Source organism: Triticum aestivum, chromosome 5D (assembly GCF_018294505.1).
Source record: "Triticum aestivum cultivar Chinese Spring chromosome 5D, IWGSC CS RefSeq v2.1, whole genome shotgun sequence".
Taxonomy (NCBI): Eukaryota; Viridiplantae; Streptophyta; class Magnoliopsida; order Poales; family Poaceae; genus Triticum; species Triticum aestivum.
The window spans coordinates 341,169,224-341,189,648 of NC_057808.1; positions in this window are offsets into that span (position 1 = coordinate 341,169,224).

Sequence of the window (20,425 nt, forward strand, 5' to 3'; positions counted from 1 at the left end):
TGGTGGCCGCCCCCAAGTCGTGGTCCTCCAGGTCATGGTCCGCCCGGTCAGGGAGGAATCGGCGCTTCGCCTCCGACCCGGCTGCAGGTCGAAGGAGAGGGCTCTGCCAAGGCGTGCCAACTGGTCAGAGACGGCCAGAAGGAATTCGGCAACAAAACTAAGAAAAGAAAAGGAAAAAGAAAACATACCGTGGGCGGAGGATGTGCACGGGAATATGGCTCCTTGCCAAACCGCCACTCTGCGGAGAGCTTGCAGTTCGCAAGGTAAGTCACCATGTGGGCCACCTCGTCATGCAGCATGTCCTTGGTACACATCCGACTCGGATCGAGCTGGCCGCTCATCTGACAGATTAGGTGAGGGCGGCTCTGAAGCGGAAGCACCCGGCGCGCGACGAAGGCGGCCAGCAAGTCAGACCCAGTCAGGCCCTCCGACTAGATCATCGCCAGCAGTCGGCCAACGACAGCGGCTCCAGCTGGCATCAGCGTCGCGGCCCGATAGGACCAGTGGGGCCGCCTCCCAGCCGGCGGGCCGGCTACGTAAGCTGGCAAATTGACGTAGTCGCTTTGTGGGGTGACGTTCTTCACGTAGAAATATGACTTCTGCCAGCGCTTCACCGACTGGTTTAACGTGATGACGGGGAAGGGGTTGTCGGCCGCCGGCCTCCGCATCGCGATGAAGGCGCCGCTCTGGGCCGGCACGCCCTGCATGCGGGTGCCTAGCTTAGATTGGAAGAACTCCCCCCAGAGCTCGAGGGTGCACGCCAAGGAAGCCTTCGCACAAGGTGACGAAGGCGGACAGCAGCACCACTGTGTTCGGGGTGAGGTGGTGCGGCTGGAGTTGATAAAAGTCGAGGAAGGAGCAGAAGAAAGCGCTCGCCTGCAAGCCGATGCCGCGCAGGAAATGCGAGCGGAAGACTACCCGCTCGCCTTCCTCCGGCTCCGGCGTGATCTCCTTCGCAGGCGCGAGGCGGACCCGCACCTGGTCCGCGCCGGGCAACCGCCGCGTCTTACGAAGGAATTCGATGTGGTCCATGTTGACGTTGGAGCCGTCCCAGTCCCCGCCGTACTGCATGGTGGCGAGAAGCTAGCGAGGAAGAGTGCAGCGGCGGAGAAAGCACGGCCCTGCGGCGGCAGAGCTGCGGGGCGGAGTGAAGAATGGTGGGACGGCGCGGCGGCGAGGTGCTGCTGCAAGGGAAAGCAGGAGGAAGAAGATGGCGGAGAGGAGAGGAGCGTGTGAGCGTCTGCCGCTTCCCCCTCCTCCCCCTACTTATAGCCTCGTGCGGCGAAGCCGAGGAGGCGAGGCGTGGGGAGGAATGTGGGATTAACCGCGCCCACTCCCCCACGTCCCGCGATTATTGCGCCTTAACGGCGTGCGGAAACCGCCGCCGGAAGACGTGCGGATGGCTTTGGGCCGCAAAGAATCCGCGCCTGGGCCTAGGCGTAGGAGTGGTGGGCCCTCGGCCTGCGGCGACGTCTTGTCGCGCGCGTGGGTTGGCAGGCTCTTTTCAGCCAAGGGACGCCACGTGGTTCGCAGGCGGCGAGCGGCTGGCCCGCAGCCCGGCGCACGCGCCAACAGACTCCCGCCTTCCGACTTTAAAAATTTCGCCAAGACGGCGCGCCCAACCGAAGTCGGCTCCCAGCTGCTGGCTCGTCAAGATAAGAAGCTGACCGAGCTTCTCAACCTCCTCTCAGCCTCGAAGCCCAACCAGCTTCGGGGACTACTGTCGTAGTAAATGGCCACGGGTAGCCTAACCGACTCCCCCTGGCTCTTCGAAAAATTATCTGGCCGTTCAGGCCTTCAAGCATACAAAGCATAGGGCCACCTTCCCCCGGCCGGCTATCCCCAGGGCCGACTCCCTGAAGGCGACCCAGCCTCAGAAACCTTCCCCAAGAAAGATACGAGATAGCCGACTCCCAGAAGCCGGCCATGAAGAAAGCCGACTCCCAGAAGCCGGCCATGAAGAAAGCCGGCCAAGACTGCACCTACTAAGACTATACCCACGTAACGGCCATAGGATGGGGTGTGGCCGCGGTACAGCCCACTACCCCCGAATCCCAGAACAGGCATGGCCACAGGGCGCCGTGCGGGCCAGCCATCCCCCGTCCGGCGCGGCACTGTAGCCATGTTGGCCTCGATGTCACCCACGACAGGTGCCAGTACGGCCCGTGGGCGGCGGGCCCCTTTGCCAGAGAGACATCTGAAGACGACCTGGCCTGCTCTAGTCGGCCAGGGATGTGGCCGGCTCCCAATAGCCGGCTACCTCCCTCCCTCGAAGCATGCGCCCCATTAAGGAGACAAGACGAGGTAAGGCTACAGTGAGGCGGTGACACTGTAGCCACGCTTACCTCGACAAAGCCCTCGTCATCAGAGGCGAGGCAACAGTAACCAGCCGCCGACAAAGCCCCCAAGCAGTGGGGCCGGCCTGCCGGTGAAGAGGCCGGCAGCCGGCAGGACCCACTAGTCGGCGGGCCCCAATGACCAGCGGAGAAGCCAGCGAGCATAGACACTGACGGCTGGGACCCGCGCCCAGCCGGATTACCATTGTACCCCTGGGGGGTAGGCCTATATAAACCCCCCGGGACACCCATGCAAAGGGTTGATCTCATAGAATCCCACACACCACATAGAGAGAAAAGGAGAGCTAGCCTTGCCCTTCTTCTTCCTCTAGCCAAACAGCTCAAGGAGCACTTGTAGCTACTTGTATTGATCTAGTGATCATGCGGAGACCCCGCAGAGCAGGACTAGGGGTGTTATCTCCACGGAGAGCCCCGAACCTGGGTAAGATCCGCCGGTGTGCATGTCTTCGCCTCATCCCGTTTCCAGGCACCGGCGATGTTTTACTGGCTCCCACAATGATAAGCCACCCGTTGGCATATGTCGCACCTACCACCTGACAATCCACCTGATAACCTTTGAAGTGACTTGCAACAATATCCACCTCACGACTATATGCCGCCATGAGTGGGTCCTTAGAGTCCCAAGTGTCGGACACCTGTTGAGCCACCAGGTCCGAGTCACCGAAGCACTTAACTCGGCTTAGGTTCAGCTCCTTAGCCATCTGAAGACCATGGAGTAAGGCCTCATATTCAGCTGCATTGTTAGTGCAAGGGAACATTAAACGGAGAACATAAGAAAACTTATCACCTCATGGGGAAGTTAATACGACTCCAGCCCCCGAGCCCTCCAATTGCCTGGACCCATCAAAATGAATAGTCCAATAAGTATGATCCGGCTTCTCTTCTGGCGCTTGTAGTTCTGTCCAATCATTGATGAAATCCACAAGTGCCTGAGATTTGATCGCCGTTCGGGGTATATATTTCAACCCGTGAGGCCCGAGCTCGATGGCCCACTTAGCAATCCGGCCAGTTGCTTCCCTGTTCTGTATTATATCCCCCAAAGGAGCAGAGCTGACCACCGTGATGGGATGACCTTTGAAATATTGCTTAAGCTTCCGGCTTGCCATGAAAACTCCATACACCAACTTCTGCCAATGCGGGTACCTCTGCTTGGACTCAATAAGTACCTCACTAATATAGTAAACCGGTCGTTGAACCAGATATTCCTTTCCGGCCTCCTTGCAAACCACCACAATAGCCACGCTAACAGCCCGGGCATTAGCTGCCACATATAGCAACAATGGCTCTTTGTCAACCGGAGCAGCGAGAACCAGTGGATTAGCCAGCTGCCGCTTTAAATCCTCAAATGCTTCATTAGCGGCGTCACTCCAGACGAAGTTATTCGTTTTCTTCAGCATCTGATACAAAGGGATGGCCTTCTCGCCAAGGCGGCTGATAAACCGGCTCAACGCGGCAATCCAGCCTGCCAGGCGTTGAACATCATTGATACACTTCGGTTTGGCCAAAGAAGTAATGGCTTTGATCTTTTCCGGATTAGCTTCAATGCCCCTATTAGACACCAAAAAGCCCAAGAGCTTGCCTGTCGGTACACCAAAAACGCACTTGGCCGGGTTAAGCATCATTTTATAAACCCGCATGTTATTAAAGGTCTCCTTCAAATCATCAATCAATGTCTCCTTCTTCCTTGATTTCACCACAATATCATCTACATATGCATGAACATTGCGGCCGATCTGATCATGAAGACAATTCTGCACACACCTCTCTGATATGTCGCCTGGGCACTCTTGAGCCCAAAGGGCATAGACACATAACAGAAGGCTCCAAAAGGAGTTATGAAGGTTGTCTTCTCCTGGTCCTTAACTGCCATTTTGATCTGATGGTAGCCAGAATACGCATCCAGAAAGCTCAAACGCTCGCAACCCGCCATAGCATCAATGATTTGATCAATACGAGGGAGGGCAAAAGGATCTGCTGGACAGGCTTTGTTGAGATCTGTGTAGTCCACACACATACGCCAAGTGCCGTTCTTCTTGAGCACCAGCACTAGATTAGCCAGCCACTCAGGATGAAATACTTCGATGATAAACCCAGCCGCCAAGAGCCTGGCAACTTCTTCTCCAATAGCCTTGCGTCTTTCTTCATTGAACCGGCGAAGAAATTGCTTGACCGGTTTATACTTGGGATCAACATTGAGAGTGTGCTCAGCGAATTCTCTCGGTACACCTGGCATGTCAGAAGGCTTCCACGCAAAGATGTCCCGATTCTCACGGATGAACTCAATGAGCGCACTTTCCTATTTCGGATCCAAGTTAGCGCTGATGCTAAACTGCTTGGACGAATCACCGGGCATGAAGTCAACAAGCTTAGTCTCATCAGCCGATTCAAACTTCAGGGCCAGATCATGCTCTGTAGTTGGTTTCTTCAATGAAGTCATATCTGCCGGATCAACATTGTCTTTGTAAAACTTCAACTCTTCTGTTTCACAAACCGACTCAGCATAAGCCGCATCACCTTCTTCACACTCCAAAGTGATCTTGCGGCTCCCATGCACTGTTATAGTTCCCTTGTGACCCGGCATCTTGAGCTGCAGATAGACATAACAAGGCCGTGCCATAAACTTAGCATAAGCTGGCCGTCCAAACAGGGCATGATACGGGCTTTTGATTTTCACCACTTCAAAGGTCAAGGTTTCTGATCTCGAGTCATCCTCATCTCCAAAAGCCACCTCCAGAGCTATTTTACCAACAGGATATGCCGATTTACCAAGCACCACACCATGGAACACCATGGAACACCGTATTGATCTCTGTTAACCCCATGCGACGGAAAGTTTCGTAATAAAGGATATTGATACTACTCCCTCCATCCATGAGTACCCTAGTGAACTTATAACCTCCCACCTGAGGCGCCACCACCAATGCCAGATGACCCGGATTGTCAACCCGGGGCGGATGATCTTCTCTACTCCACACGATCGGCTGCTCAGACAAGCGCAAGTAACAGGGCACCGCCGGTTCAACGGAGTTCACTGCCCTCTTATGAAGCTTCTGATCGTGTTTGCACAAGCTAGTGGTGAAGACATGATACTGCCCACTATTCAACTGCTTTGGGTTGCTCTGATAACCCGAATGTTGCTGTTGCTGCTGATTGCCCTGATGATTATAACCACCTTGGTTGCCCTGATTGCCTTGATTGTTATGTCCACCCTGATTACCGTGGAAGCCTGATCCGGAATTGCCTCCACCATAACCCGGCTCATGAGATTCGGGGCCTGAGCCGCCACCCAGTCCATGATCATACCAAAAGAGATCAGAATTTTTGAACTCCTGCATGATATAACAATCCTTCCAGAGGTGCGTGGACGGTGTCTCCTTCGTTCCATGTTTTGGGCAAGGCTGGTTCAAGAGATAAGACAGGCGGTCCGGGTTAGGACTTGGCCCTCCACCACGCTGGGGCGGTTTACCCTTACGCCGCTGACCCTTGTCCTGCGCGTTGTTATTAGCCACAAAATCCAGGCTGGCATCCGCTTTACGTTTACCATTATTTCCATGACCCGCCGAGTTATGCTGCCCCTTGGTATTACCGCTCTTCTTTCCCTTCCCTGTCTTGTCATCATCAGACTCGGGATCCTTGGTACTATCAGAGTCGGCATACTTCACCAGAGCAGCCATGAGAGTCCCCATGTCATTGCAGTGACGCTTGAGCCGTCCCAACGCAAGATTTGTGAAACCCGACGCACCCGTTGGGTTGTTGATTCTCCTTCCTCCTGTACACAGGCAGCCAAGTCTACAATCGACATAGGCTGCTTGCACGTGTCTTTGAAATTTTGAATAAACCGGGCTCTCAGCTCGCCCCATGACCCAATGGAGTTAGCTGGCAAGTTTTTCAACCAAGTGCGAGCCGTTCCTTCCAACATCATGGTAAAGTATTTAGCACACGCCGCATCGTCCACATCCAACATCTCCATTGCCATCTCATAGCTTTCGACCCATGTCTCGGGGGATAAATCGGCAGTGTAATTCGGCACCTTGCGCGGGCCTTTGAAATCCTTGGGCAGGCGCACATTGCGCAGCGCTGGGACAAGACACGGTACTCCCAAAGAGCTGGAAGTAACTCCTGGTTCCACCGATGTGGTTGTATGGACCGGAGTAAGTTGACGGGCCTCGTGCTGTGCTGCTAACTCGACCTCTCGACGAGCTCGAGCGCGATCCACCACATCCTGAGCATCACCTCCACCACCCGCCGGGTCATGGCCACGGGGCGGATCACGGTTTCGCGCATTGCTTGACACGGCCGGTTCATCCATACGCCTGCTGTAACTCCGGCTTGGGCGGGGAGTAGAATGAATCCTCTCGCGACTATATGAATAAGCCTCCTGCTGAACCAGAGCTGTCTGAAGAAGCTCCCTAACCCGTCGCGTCTCGACTGCCACTGGAGACTCGCCTTCGATCGGGATGGCCGCCATCCATGAAGCGGCAGCGACAATGTTGTCCATTGGGTTACAGTAATGACCCGGTGGTGTTGGGACATGCTGTGTTACAATGTTGTTCCGGTGAGGCGGATCCACCAAACGCGGCTGAACCGGTGCCCCCGCTCCAGGTGCCTCTACCCGGTTTACCACCGGCGGATTACTGGTCCCTTCTCCTGGGGTATTAAAGAGGTCCCTAGCTTCATAAACCGCTGGTAGACGAGATCGGTACCTCCTTTTCAGGACATCGTTTGACGCACTCTGATCCAGCATAAGTCGGTAAGCCTGTGCATCCAATGCGGCCCGTTCCGCAGCCATTCTGCTATCCTCAGCTACCAAGTCCGCTTTGGCCTGGGTGATCTGATCCTTCACCTTCGCGATTTCGGCATTATGTGCATCTTGATCCGCTGGATTAACCTCCGCCATCAGTGTTGCCAAAGCGTCAAATAAGTCAGATAGAACCTGAGCCGGCGGTCGTACAGGGCCTCCTGCCCCGGCCGCTGTCGCTGCTGTTGATCCGGAAATCATCACCACTACGGTCGAAGAGTGGAGCGTTGGTTGTGTACCGGCCATGAAGATCGCAACCCGGTTTGGCAGATCAAAGGGGTCTGGAATACTGTCGCCATCGGAACAGCCCCCAATCCGGCCATCTTGCAACTGATACAACGACTCGGTCTCTCTGGTCGATGACTCATCGCCGGAATAAACGACGGTTTCACCACAAGATTCCGATCTATCCTCAGATTCCCCTCCGTGGATGACTCCCATGAAGGCACGCTTCATGACAGGCTAAACCCCGGCAGATCTCACACCCTGAGCTGTTTCGACGAGGTCGGTGCAGATGTCCGGCTCAGGGCCCGGTTCGCTGATCTTGCCAATGAAAACGTGAATGCCACCGAAGGGGACCCGGTACCCGTACTCGATTGAGCCGGCCTCAGGGCCCCAGCCTGCATCGTCGATGTAAAGCTTGCCGCGACGACTCTTGGTCATCCGGCCCACAGTGTAGCCCTTGAGTCCTTCGAAGCTGCCCTCTAAGAACTCAAAACCATCGTGCGATAGCCCCACGGTGGGCGCCAACTGTCGTGGTTTTGTCACGGCAGATGTCCTAAGGAAAGGACTTAGTCGTGGAGCCATCGCGTGGGTTAGCTTAAAGGGGTTAAAGCGGATAAGGGATGCACAGAGTTTATACTGGTTCGGCCCCTTGCGGTGAAGGTAAAAGCCAAATCCAGTTGTTGTGGAATTGCTAGGGTTTCGATGACCAGGGAGCGACTACGCTTTGCCTGAGTCTCGAGTTGTTGTCTGTTGTCCTAAACCAACGCCAGGTCGTCCCCTTATATACATGGGTTGACGCCTGTCCATTTACAGAATCCCGAGGCCGGCTCATAAACGTGTCTGGCTCGGTATCTGCTCTTTCTATCTTACAACACAAGTTTACATACCGATACCAGTTTATGTCTACAAGCCTTGAACCGGCTTTGGGCCCTGGGCCTTCATAAAGCGTCACCGTCTTGTCTTCATGGGCTTCTGGTATAATAAACTACTATGGGGTTAACCCGGCCTCTCCTGGCCAGTTTACGCCCAGTAGTAATATCCCCAACAGGGATGGACCACTTAACCCGTGACATGGCCCGCGTGAAGCCATCGGTGTGGACGAGCTTGATGTCGTAGCCAGCTTTCCCAAGATACAGTAATACGCTAGCCCGCTGACATGAAGCCTTCGGCATGGCAACGTAGTCAACATCTTAGCCGGCTTCCGCGGTGACGTGTTGCTCCGGGATCGACAGGTCTGGGCGAACGGCGATAACCCACAAGTATAGGGGATCGCAACAGTTTTCGATGGTAGAGTATTCAACCCAAATTTATTGATTTGACACAAGGGGAGCCAAAGAATATTCTCAAGTATTAGCAACTGAGTTGTCAATTCAGCCACACCTGGATAACTTAACATCTGCAGCAAAGTATTTAGTAGCAAAGTAATATGGAAGTAACGGTAACGGTGGCAAAAGTAACAGTGATAGTTTTGTAGTGATTGTAACAGTAGCAACAGAAAAGTAAATAAGCAAATAACAAAATGTGAAAACCTCATAGGCATTGCATCGGTGATGGAGAATTATGCCGGATGCGGTTCATCATGTACAATCATAACATAGGGTGACACAGAACTAGCTCCAATTCATCATGTAATGTAGGCATGTATTCCGAATATAGTCATACGTGCTTATGGAAAAGAACTTGCATGACATCTTTTGTCCTACCCTCCCGTGGCAGCGGGGTCCTAACGGAAACTAAGGGATATTAAGGCCTCCTTTTAATAGAGTACCGGACCAAAGCATTAACACATAGTGAATACATGAACTCCTCAAACTATGGTCATCACCGGGAGTGGTCCCGATTATTGTCACTTCGGGGTTGCCGGATCATAACACATAGTAGGTGACTATAGACTTGCAAGATAGGATCAAGAACTCACATATATTCATGAAAACATAATAGGTTCAGATCTGAAATCATGGCACTCGGGCCCTAGTGACAAGCATTAAGCATAGCAAAGTCATAGCAACATCAATCTCATAACATGGTGGATACTAGGGATCAAACCCTAACAAAACTAACTCGAATACATGATAAATCTCATCCAACCCATCACCGTCCAGCAAGCCTACGATGGAATTACTCACGCACGGCGGTGAGCATCATGAAATTGGTGATGGAGGATGGTTGATGATGACGATGGCGACGGATTCCCCTCTCCGGAGCCCCGAACGGACTCCAGATCAGCCCTCCCGAGAGAGTTTAGGGCTTGGCGGCGGCTCCGTATCGTAAAACGCGATGAATCCTTCTCTCTGATTTTTTTTTCTCCCCGAACACGAATATATAGAGTTGGAGTTGAGGTCGGTGGAGCTCCAGGGGGCCCACGAGGCAGGGGGCAGGCGTGCCCCCACCCTCGTGGAGAGGGTGTGGGCCCCCTGGCCTTGATTCTTTCGCCAGAATTTTTTATATTTTCCAAAAATAATCTCCGTGAAGTTTCAGGTCATTCCGAGAACTTTTGTTTCTGCACAAAAATAACACCATGGCAATTCTGCTGAAAACAGCGTCAGTCTGGGTTAGTTCCATTCAAATCATGCAAGTTAGAGTCCAAAACAAGGGCAAACGTGTTTGGAAAAGTAGATATGACAGAGACGTATCAACTCCCCCAAGCTTAAACCTTTGCTTGTCCTCGGGCAATTCAGTTGATAAACTGAAAGTGATAAAGAAAAACTTTTACAAACTCTGTTTGCTTGCAAATATGTAAAGCCAGCATTCAAGTTTTCAACAAATATTATGAACTAACCATATTCACAATAACATTTAGGTCTCATGTTTACTCATATCAATAGCATAATCAACTGGCGAGCAATAATAATAAATCTCGGATGAAAACACTTTCTCAAAACAATCATAATATGATATGACAAGATGGTATCTCACTAGCCCTTTCTGAGACCGCAAAACATAAATGCAGAGCACCTTTAAAGATCAAGGACTGACTAGACATTGTAATTCATGGTAAAATAGATCCAATCATAGTCATACCCAATATAAATTAATAGTAATGAATGCAAATGATAGCGGTGCTCTCCATCTGGTGCTTTTTAATAAGAGGGTGATGACTCAACATAAAAGTAAATAGATAGGCCCTTCGCAGAGGGAAGCAGAGATTTGTAGAGGTGCCAGAGCTCAATTTTTAAATAGAGATAAATAATATTTTGAGCGGTATACTTTCATTGTCAACATAAAAACCAAGAGATGGCGATATCTTCCATGCTACACACATTATAGGCGGTTCCCAAACAGAATGGTAAAGTTTATACTCCCCCTCCACCAACAAGCATCAATCCATGGCTTGCTCGAAACAACGAGTGCCTCCAACTAACAAGAGTCCCGGGGGAGTTTTGTTTGTAATTATTTTGATTTGATTTGCATAAAGCATGGGACTGGGCATCCCGGTGACCAGCCATTTTCTCGTGAGTGAGGAGCGGAGTCCACTCCTCTTGAGAATAACCCGCCTAACATGGAAGATACGGACAGCCCTAGTTGATACATGAGCTATTCGAGCATACAAAACAGAATTTCATTTGAAGGTTTAGAGTTTGGCACATACAAATTTACTTGGAACGGCAGGTAGATACCGCATATAGGAAGGTATAGTGGACTCATATGGAATAACTTTGGGGTTTAATGGATTGGATGCACTAGCAGTATTCCCGCTTAGTACAAGTGAAGGCTAGCAAAAGACTGGGAAGCGACCAACTAGAGAGCGACAATAGTCATGAACATGCATTAAAATTAATAAACATTGAGTGCAAGCATGAGTAGGATATAATCCACCATGAACAAAAATATCATGAAGGCTATGTTGATTTGTTTCAACTACATGTGTGAACATGTGCCAAGTCAAGCCACTTGAATCGTTCAAAGGAGGATACCACCCCATCATACCACATCACAACCATTTTAATAGCATGTTGGCATGCAAGGTAAACCATTATAAACTCCTAGCTACATGGCATAAGCAACTAGAATCTCTAATTGTCATTGCAAACATGTTTATTCATAATAGGCTGAATCAGGAACGATGAACTAATCATATTTACAAAAACAAGAGAGGTCGAGTTCATACCAGCTTCTCTCATCTCAATCAGTCCATCATATATCGTCATAATTGCGTTTCACTTGCACGACCGAATGATGTAAATAATAATAATAGTGCACGTGCATTGGACTAAGTTGGAATCTGTGAGCATTCAATAAACACGAGAAGACAAGGCAATATGGGCTCTTGGTTAAATCAACAATAATGCATAATAGAGCCACTTCAACATTTTCATTATGGTCTTCTCCTATCGACCCCCAAAGAAAAGAAAAGAAATAAAACTATTTACACGGGAAAGCTCCCAACAAGCAAAAGAAGAACGGGAAATATTTTTGGGTTTCATTTTTAATTATTACTACTACAGCAAGAAAGTAAACTAGCTAAAAGCTGCTACTATTTTTTTTGTTTTCTTAAGGTTTTTCAAACACACAAGAAGAAAGAAAGAAAAAAAAATAAACTAGCATGGATATTACAGTGAAAAAGTATGAGCATCGATAACTAGCAATGAGTGTGTGAATATAAATGTAATGTCGGTGAGACATGCGTACTCCCCCAAGCTTACGCTTTTGGCCTAAGTTGGTCTATGGCCACGGCTGGCCTGGCGGATATCCAAAGCTGTAGCTAGGGTCGTACTGAGAAGAAGCCTCGGATTGCCACTGGTTGGCAATCACCTCCGGATCCCACTGGTAATTAGACTGTCGTGGGGGATCAAATTGTGATTCCGGCTCTGGCTCTGGCTCTGTAGGGTTCCGGTAGGCGTGGATGGCCGCCAGCGGAACGAGATACTGGCCTGCAGATAATCAAACAAGGAAGGAGCAGGCAAGGTAATAGTCTCAGGGTGATTCTTATCAAATAACAGTTTGTATTTAAGCGCCCTTTCCCTATTCTTAACAATAAAATCACGCGCTAACATACTCTTATAGTCTAGAAAAATAGTAGGCAGCAATTTTTCTTCTTTCTCATAGTGCCTAATAGGTATGTTATAGTATGCAGCTAGGCGCGAGGTGAAGATGCCTCCCAAGATAGGGCCCTTGGTACGGTTAAGATTTAACCGCTTTGCAACAATAGCGCCCATACTAAATGTGTCATCACGAAACAAGGCATGGCACAAAATAATAATATCAGGGACACTCAGGTTTCCATAGTTTCCGCGACCAATTAAGCACCTACTAGCAAATATAGCAAAGTAACGTAGAACAGGAAAGTGTATGCTAGTGATTCCTGCATCGGAAACCTTCCTCGTTTCCCCTATAGCAATTGTATCAATAAACCCCTCCACATCGTTACGATGTGGTTCCTCTATGGAACCCGGAAAAGGTAACTTGCAAACCTCACAGAACTCGCGAAGGCTCATCTCCTTATACTCATCATAAAATAAAAATCCACCGTAGGTGGTGACCTCCTCGAATGGAAATGAAAATTTTGCACAAAGATATTAGTGAGTAAGAGATACTGTTTGCATTGGTCGCGGAGGAAGTCGGTGAGGCCTGCATTCTCAGCCAATTCATAAAAATCATCATAAATCCCGGCTGCTCTCAAGAAATCATCACACGGTCGAACCTCCGCGGTGCGAGGCGGATTATATTTGGGCCTCTCTTCTTCTTCACTTTGCTTATCCTTCGAGCTTCGGCTCAAAGAGCCCCTCAAAAATCTCTTCATCATTTTCTGAAAATTTCTGAAATTTTTAGTAACTTTAAATAAAAGTGAACCGAACTCAACAAACTTGATAGCAACTACTCCCACAAGTGCCTAGAGCCTATATCATGCATTAGAACTACTTGGAACCATATAAATTTGACATGCAAGCTCAAGAACATGGTCACCTAGGCAGAACAAATTTGCGATGAATAAAGCACTAGAACAAAAACTAATTGGACCATTGGAGGAGTCACATACCAAGGAATAATCCCCCAAAGCAGTTTTGTGAGAGGTGCTTTGAGCAAGGAGATCGAAAATCGCAGCAAAATGAGCTAGAACTCATGCTTGAGCTGGTTGGTGATTTTTTGGGAGGAAGAAGGAGTGTGTGGTGGCTGGAATAAGTGGAGGGGAGTCACCGTGGGCCCACGAGGCAGGGGGCGCGCCCCGGGGGTGGGGCGCCCTGGACCCTCGTGGTCAGGTGCTTGCTCCCCCTGTTGTGTTCTCAGTGCCAGATATTCTCAAATATTCCAGAAAAAATCATATTTCAATTTCGGGGCATTTGGAGAACTTTTATTTTTGGGGTATTTTTCTATTGCACGGATAATTCAGAAAACTGACAGAAAATACTATTTTTACTTTATTTCAACTAAATAACAGAAAGTAAAAGGAGGGTACAGAAGGTTGTGCTTTCTAACTTCATCCATCTCATGCTCATCAAAAGGAATCCACTAACAAGGTTGATCAAGTCTTGTTAACAAACTCATTCCGAATAACATGGAACCGGAGAAATTTCGAGTAACACTATGTTACCTCAACGGAGATATGCACATCCCCAATAATATGAATATCATATTTCTTCTTGACAGTAGGAAGAGGAAATTCAAAACCTCCAAAAATAATCGATGGAATTTTTCCAATAGAGTTGATACTATGAACTTGAGGTTGTTTCCTCGGAAAGTGTACCGTATCACTAGTAGAAAAGGGGGCTTTTGTCCCGGTTGGTAAGGGCCTTTAGTCCCGGTTTTTGAACCGGGACTAAAGGGTCGTTACTAATGCCTCCCCCCTTTAGTCCCAGTTCTTACACGAACCGGGACTAAAGGCCATCCACGTGGACGCAGCCTGGAGCTCCACCTTTAGTCCCGGTTGGTGTTACCAACCGGGACTAAAGGAAATTTTATGATTGTTTTTGAAAAAAAAAATTGCGAATTTTTTTTAAAATTTTCTTTGATTTTCAAATTTCTGAATTATTTTAACCTCTAATCTCTAATCACCACCCCTCATCACTGCTCAATTTATCCTCTAATCTCTAATCACCCCTCATCATTCCAAATCATCTAACTTCCCGGACGGTCACCCATCCTCTCACTACTCCAGCCTGAGCACGCTTAACTTTCGGGTTCTATTCTCCCTCGTTTCCAAGTCTGCACTTGTTGTTTTCCTGACAATAGTAAGATGTCAATTCTATTAACCCTCAGGAATTTAGCTTGAGCATGAAGTGACACATTTCACTGTTTGAGTTTGAAACTATTGTTTTAAAAAACAATAATTATTTAGTAACACTAATATTTCTAGAATAATTAGTTTGACCATTGTTTGACCACAGTTTGACCACAGTTTGACCAGATTTGACCAAAATTCAAAAAATTGAAATAATTATTTAGTAACACTAATATTCTAGAATAATTAGTTTGACCATTGTTTGACCACAGTTTGACCACAATTTGAATTTTTTTGAATTCTTTTGCCTCTCCAGATCTTAAAAGCCCCGTATCTTTTTTTCTGTTAGGTTTTTGAGGATTTTGAAAATGTTTAACGGGGTTCCCCCAGTTAAATTCGGATGTAACTTTTTGAGTAGATGATTTTTCATATAAAAAACTTTTTCATCTCAGTTCGTATGCAAAAGTTATGCCCATTTTAAGAAATTCCAGAGAGATTTTGCAAATAAAGTCGAAATTCATATTTGTTAATTTCCCAACAACTAGACCACATATCACATGGGAAACTTATTTTATTTTTTTGACATTTCCATCATTTTCTTTTGTTTTTTCTAAAACTGAAAAGGCGGTCCACCGGGGGGTAGAGTTTGATGGGCCCTTTAGTACCGGTTCGTGCCATGAACCGGTACTAATGCCTCAAAGCCCATTAGTACTGGTTGGTGGCACCAACCGGGACTAAAGGACTAACCTTTAGTCCCGGTTGGTGCCACCAACCGGTACTAATGGGCATCGCACCCTTTAGTCCCGGTTCGTGGCACCAACCGAGACTAAAGGGCCCAGGTGAACCGGGACTAATGCCTTAGCCGCACGAACCGGGACCAATGCTCACATTAGTCCCGGTTCGTGACTGAACCGGGACTAATGTGAATATTGCCCTGTGACGAAAGCCCTATTTTGTACTAGTGTATTCTCATTACCATTAACATGAAAAGTGACATTGCCGTTGTTGCAATCAATAACATCCCCTACAGTATTCAAAAAGGGTCTTCCAAGAATAATAGACATACTATCGTCCTCGGGAATATCAAGAATAACAAAGTCCGTTAAAATAGTAACATTTGCAACCACAACAGGCACATCCTCACAAATACCGACAGGTATAGCGGTTGATTTATCGGCCATTTGCAAAGATATTTCAGTAGGAGTCAACTTATTCAAATCAAGTCTACGATATAAAGAGAGAGGCATACCGGCTCCAAGGTCACATAAAGCAGTTTTAACATAGTTTCTTTTAATGGAGCATGGTATAGTTGGTACTCCTGGATCTCCTAACTTCTTAGGTATTCCACCCTTAAAAGTATAATTAGCAAGCATGGTGGAAATTTCAGCTTCTGGTATCTTTCTTTTATTTGTAACAATATCTTTCATATACTTAGCATAAGGATTCATTTTGAGCATATCAGTCAAACGCATACGCAAAAATATAGGTCTAATCATTTCAGCAAAGCGCTCAAAATCCTCATCATCCTTTTTCATGGATGGTTTGGGAGGAAAAGGCATGGGTTTCTGAACCCATGGTTCTCTTTCTTTACCGTGCTTCCTAGCAACAAAGTCTCTCTTATCATAACGTTGATTCTTTGATTGTGGGTTATCAAGATCAACAGCATGTTCAATTTCTACATCATTATCATTGCTAGGATGAGCATCAACATGAACATCATCATTAACATTATCACTAGGTTCATGTTCATTACCAGATTGTGTTTCAGCATCAGAAATAGAAATATCATTGGGATTCTCAGGTGTGTCTACAACAGGTTCACTAGAAGCATGCAAAGTCCTATCATTTTTCTTTTTCTTCTTTTTAGAAGGGCTAGGTGCATCAATATTATTTCTCTGAGAATCCTGCTCAATTCTCTTAGGATGGCCTTCAGGATACAAAGGTTCCTGAGTCATTTTACCAGTTCTAGTAGCCACTTTAACAGCATAGTCATTATTCTTACTATTCAATTCACTGAGAAAACCATTCTGAGCTTTAAGTATTTGTTCTACTTGAGTGGTAACCATAGAAGCATGTTTACTAATAAGTTTAAGTTCACCTTTAACTCTAGACATATAATCACCCCAAGTGTTCAGTCATATAAGCATTGTGTTTTAATTTTCTACCAACATAAGCATTGAAGTTTTCTTGTTTGACAATAAAATTATCAAACTCATCTAAGCATTGGCTAGCAGACTTATAACGAGGAATATCACCTTCATCAAATCTATAGAGAGAATTTACCTTTACTACCTGTGTCAGGTTATCAAGACCATGTGTTTCTTCAATAGGTAATGAATTAAGACCATATATTTTTTCAACAGGCGGTAAATTCTTAACATCTTCAGCTTTTATACCTTTTTCTTTCATAGATTCCTTTGCCTCTTGCATATCTTCAGGACTGAGAAATAGAACACCCATTTTCTTCGGAGTTGGCTTAGGAGTTGGTTCAGGAAGTGTCCAATTATTTTCATTGGTCAACATATTATTCAATAAAATTTCAGCTTCATCTGGTGTTCTTTCCCTGAAAACACAACCAGCACAACTATCCAGGTGGTCTGTGGAAGCATCGGTTAGTCCATTATAAAAGATATCAAGTATTTCATTTTTCTTGAGAGGATGATCAGGGAAAGCATTAAGTAATTGGAGAAGCCTCCCCCAAGCTTGTGGGAGACTCTCTTCTTCAATTTGCACAAAATTATATATTTCCCTTAAGGCATCTTGTTTCTTATGAGCAGGGAAATATTTAGCAGAGAAGTAATAAATCATATCCTGGGGACTACGCACACAAATAGGATCAAGAGAATTAAACCATATCTTAGCATCACCCTTTAATGAGAACGGAAATATCTTAAGGATGTAATAGTAGCGGGTTTTCTCATCATTAGTGAACAGGGTGGCTATATCATTTAATTTAGTAAGATGTGCCACAACAGTTTCAGATTCATAGCCATAAAAAGGATCAGATTCGACCAAAGTAATTATATCAGGATCAATAGAGAATTCATAATCCTTATCAGTAACAAAGATAGGTGAAGTAGCATAAGCAGGATCATATTTCATTCTAGCATTCAGAGTTTTTTGTTTCAGCTTAGCTAATAATTTCTTAAGGTCACTTCTATCATTGCAAGCAAGAAAGTCTCTAGCAGTTTCTTCATCCATAACATAGCCCTCAGGCACAACAGGCAATTCATATCTAGGGGGAGAATCTTCATCATCACTTTCATCAATATTATCAGTTTCAATAATTTCATTCTCTCTAGCCCTAGCAAGTTGTTCATCAAGAAATTCACCAAGTGGCACAGTAGTATCAAGCATAGAAGTAGTTTCATCATAAGTATCATGCATAACAGAAGTGGCATCATCAATAACATGCGACATATCAGAATTAATACCAGAAGCAGGTTTAGGTGTCGCAAGTTTACTCAAAACAGAAGGTGAATCAAGTGCAGAGCTAGATGGCAGTTCCTTACCTCCCCTCGTAGTTGAGGGATAAAATTTTGTTTTTGCGTCTTTCAAGTTCTTCATAGTGACCAGCAGATATAAATCCCAAGTGACTCAAAGAATAGAGCTATGCTCCCCGGCAACGGCGCCAGAAAATAGTCTTGATAACCCACAAGTATAGGGGATCGCAACAGTTTTCTTTGGTAGAGTATTCAACCCAAATTTATTGATTTGACACAAGGGGAGCCAAAGAATATTCTCAAGTATTAGCAACTGAGTTGTCAATTCAGCCACACCTGGATAACTTAATATCTGCAGCAAAGTATTTAGTAGAAAAGTAATATGGAAGTAACGGTAACGGTGGCAAAAGTAATAGTGATAGTTTTGTAGTGATTGTAACAGTAGCAACCGAAAAGTAAATAAGCAAAGAACAATATGTGAAAAGCTCGTAGGCATTGGATCGGTGATGGAGAATTATGCCGGATGCGGTTCATCATGTAACAGTCATAACATAGGGTGACACAGAACTAGCTCCAATTCATCAATGTAATGTAGGCATGTATTCCGAATATAGTCATACATGCTTATGGAAAAGAACTTGCATGACATCTTTTGTCCTACCCTCCCGTGGCAGCGGGGTCCTAACGGAAACTAAGGGATATTAAGGCCTCCTTTTAATAGAGTACCAGACCAAAGCATTAACACATAGTGAATACATGAACTCCTCAAACTATGGTCATCACCGGGAGTGGTCCCGACTATTGTCACTTCGGGGTTGCCGGATCATAACACATAGTAGGTGACTATAGACTTGCAAGATAGGATCAAGAACTCACATATATTCTTGAAAACATAATAGGTTCAGATCTGAAATCATGGCACTCGGGCCCTAGTGACAAGCATTAAGCATAGCAAAGTCATAGCAACATCAATCTCAGAACATAGTGGATACTAGGGATCAAACCCTAACAAAACTAACTCGATTACATGATAAATCTCATCCAACCCATCACCGTCCAGCAAGCCTATGATGGAATTACTCACACACGGCGGTGAGCATCATGAAATTGGTGATGGAGGATGGTTGATGATGAGGATGGCAACGGATTCCCCTCTCCGGAGCCCCGAACGGACTCCAGATCAGCCCTCCCGAGAGAGTTTAGGGCTTGGTGGTGGCTCCGTATCGTAAAACGCGATGAATCCTTCTCTCTGATTTTTTTCTCCCCGAACACGAATATATAGAGTTGGAGTTGAGGTCGGTGGAGCTCCAAGGGGCCCACGAGGCAGGGGGCGCGCCCAGGGGGCAGGCGTGCCCCCCACCCTCGTGGAGAGGGTGTGGGCCCCCTGGCCTTGATTCTTTCGCTAGTATTTTTTATATTTTCCAATATTCTCCGTGAAGTTTCAGGTCATTCCGAGAACTTTTGTTTCTGCACAAAAATAACACCAAGTCAATTCTGCTGAAAACAGCGTCAGTTCGGGTTAGTTCCATTCAAATCATGCAAGTTAGAGTCCAAAACAAGGGCAAAAGTGTTTGGAAAAGTAGATACGACGGAGACGTATCAGGCGGCCACCTCGCCAATGTTTGCCGGAGAGGCCATCATAAACCTCTTCTTGGCCGAACGCTCGTCGGGCTCCCCGGGATACGTGGTCAATCTTAGGCTGCGACATTCTGGAGCAGGGGATGTGGATCTGGCGGGGAGGGACACCGCAGGCCTCATCTAATAACTCAGGGGAGTGGGGCGACGGTAACGAGAATAGCTGGATAACCTGAACTTTATTATCTAAGCTAGGAGGAACGGGCAGACCGGCAGGGTTGGCGGCGGCACCGGCGGCGGCCGCGAGCTAGGGTTCGAAGGGGGGAGGGGGCGGGTGGGGGACTGTGGAGGGGGGTGTGGTGTTTGAGGATACGTCGCGGCTACTGAAAATTTTAGTAATGGTGGGTGGAGATGGTGGTGGACGAGGGAGGGCGACGGTTCAAATGCCTCGGCTGCTAAAATTTTACTATAAGGTCGGTGCTGGAGGAGTGTGGGCGACGGTTGAAGTACGACGGCTACTAAAATTTGGGTAAAGGAATTGATGCGGGGCGGGAGTGCCCAAGATCGCGCACGGTCCAATAACAATATGTGTGTATGATAATAAGGAAAAGTGGCGCGGATCCACCAATTTTTGCAACGCTCAAGGCAGGTAGTTTGTTTTTTATATTTCTAGCTAGATGGTCTATCGCACACGGTTCGTCCTAATTTCCCAATAAACTTACCTGCCTTTAGCTTCCATAGGTGGTGGTTTTACAGCGCACTTGCATCGCACACGGTTAAGCCAGTACCTCCACCCTTTGCTCGCGCTTGCGCGGTCCTGGTGATTTCAGCGCACTTGCATTGCACATGGTTGAGCCAGTACATCCACCTT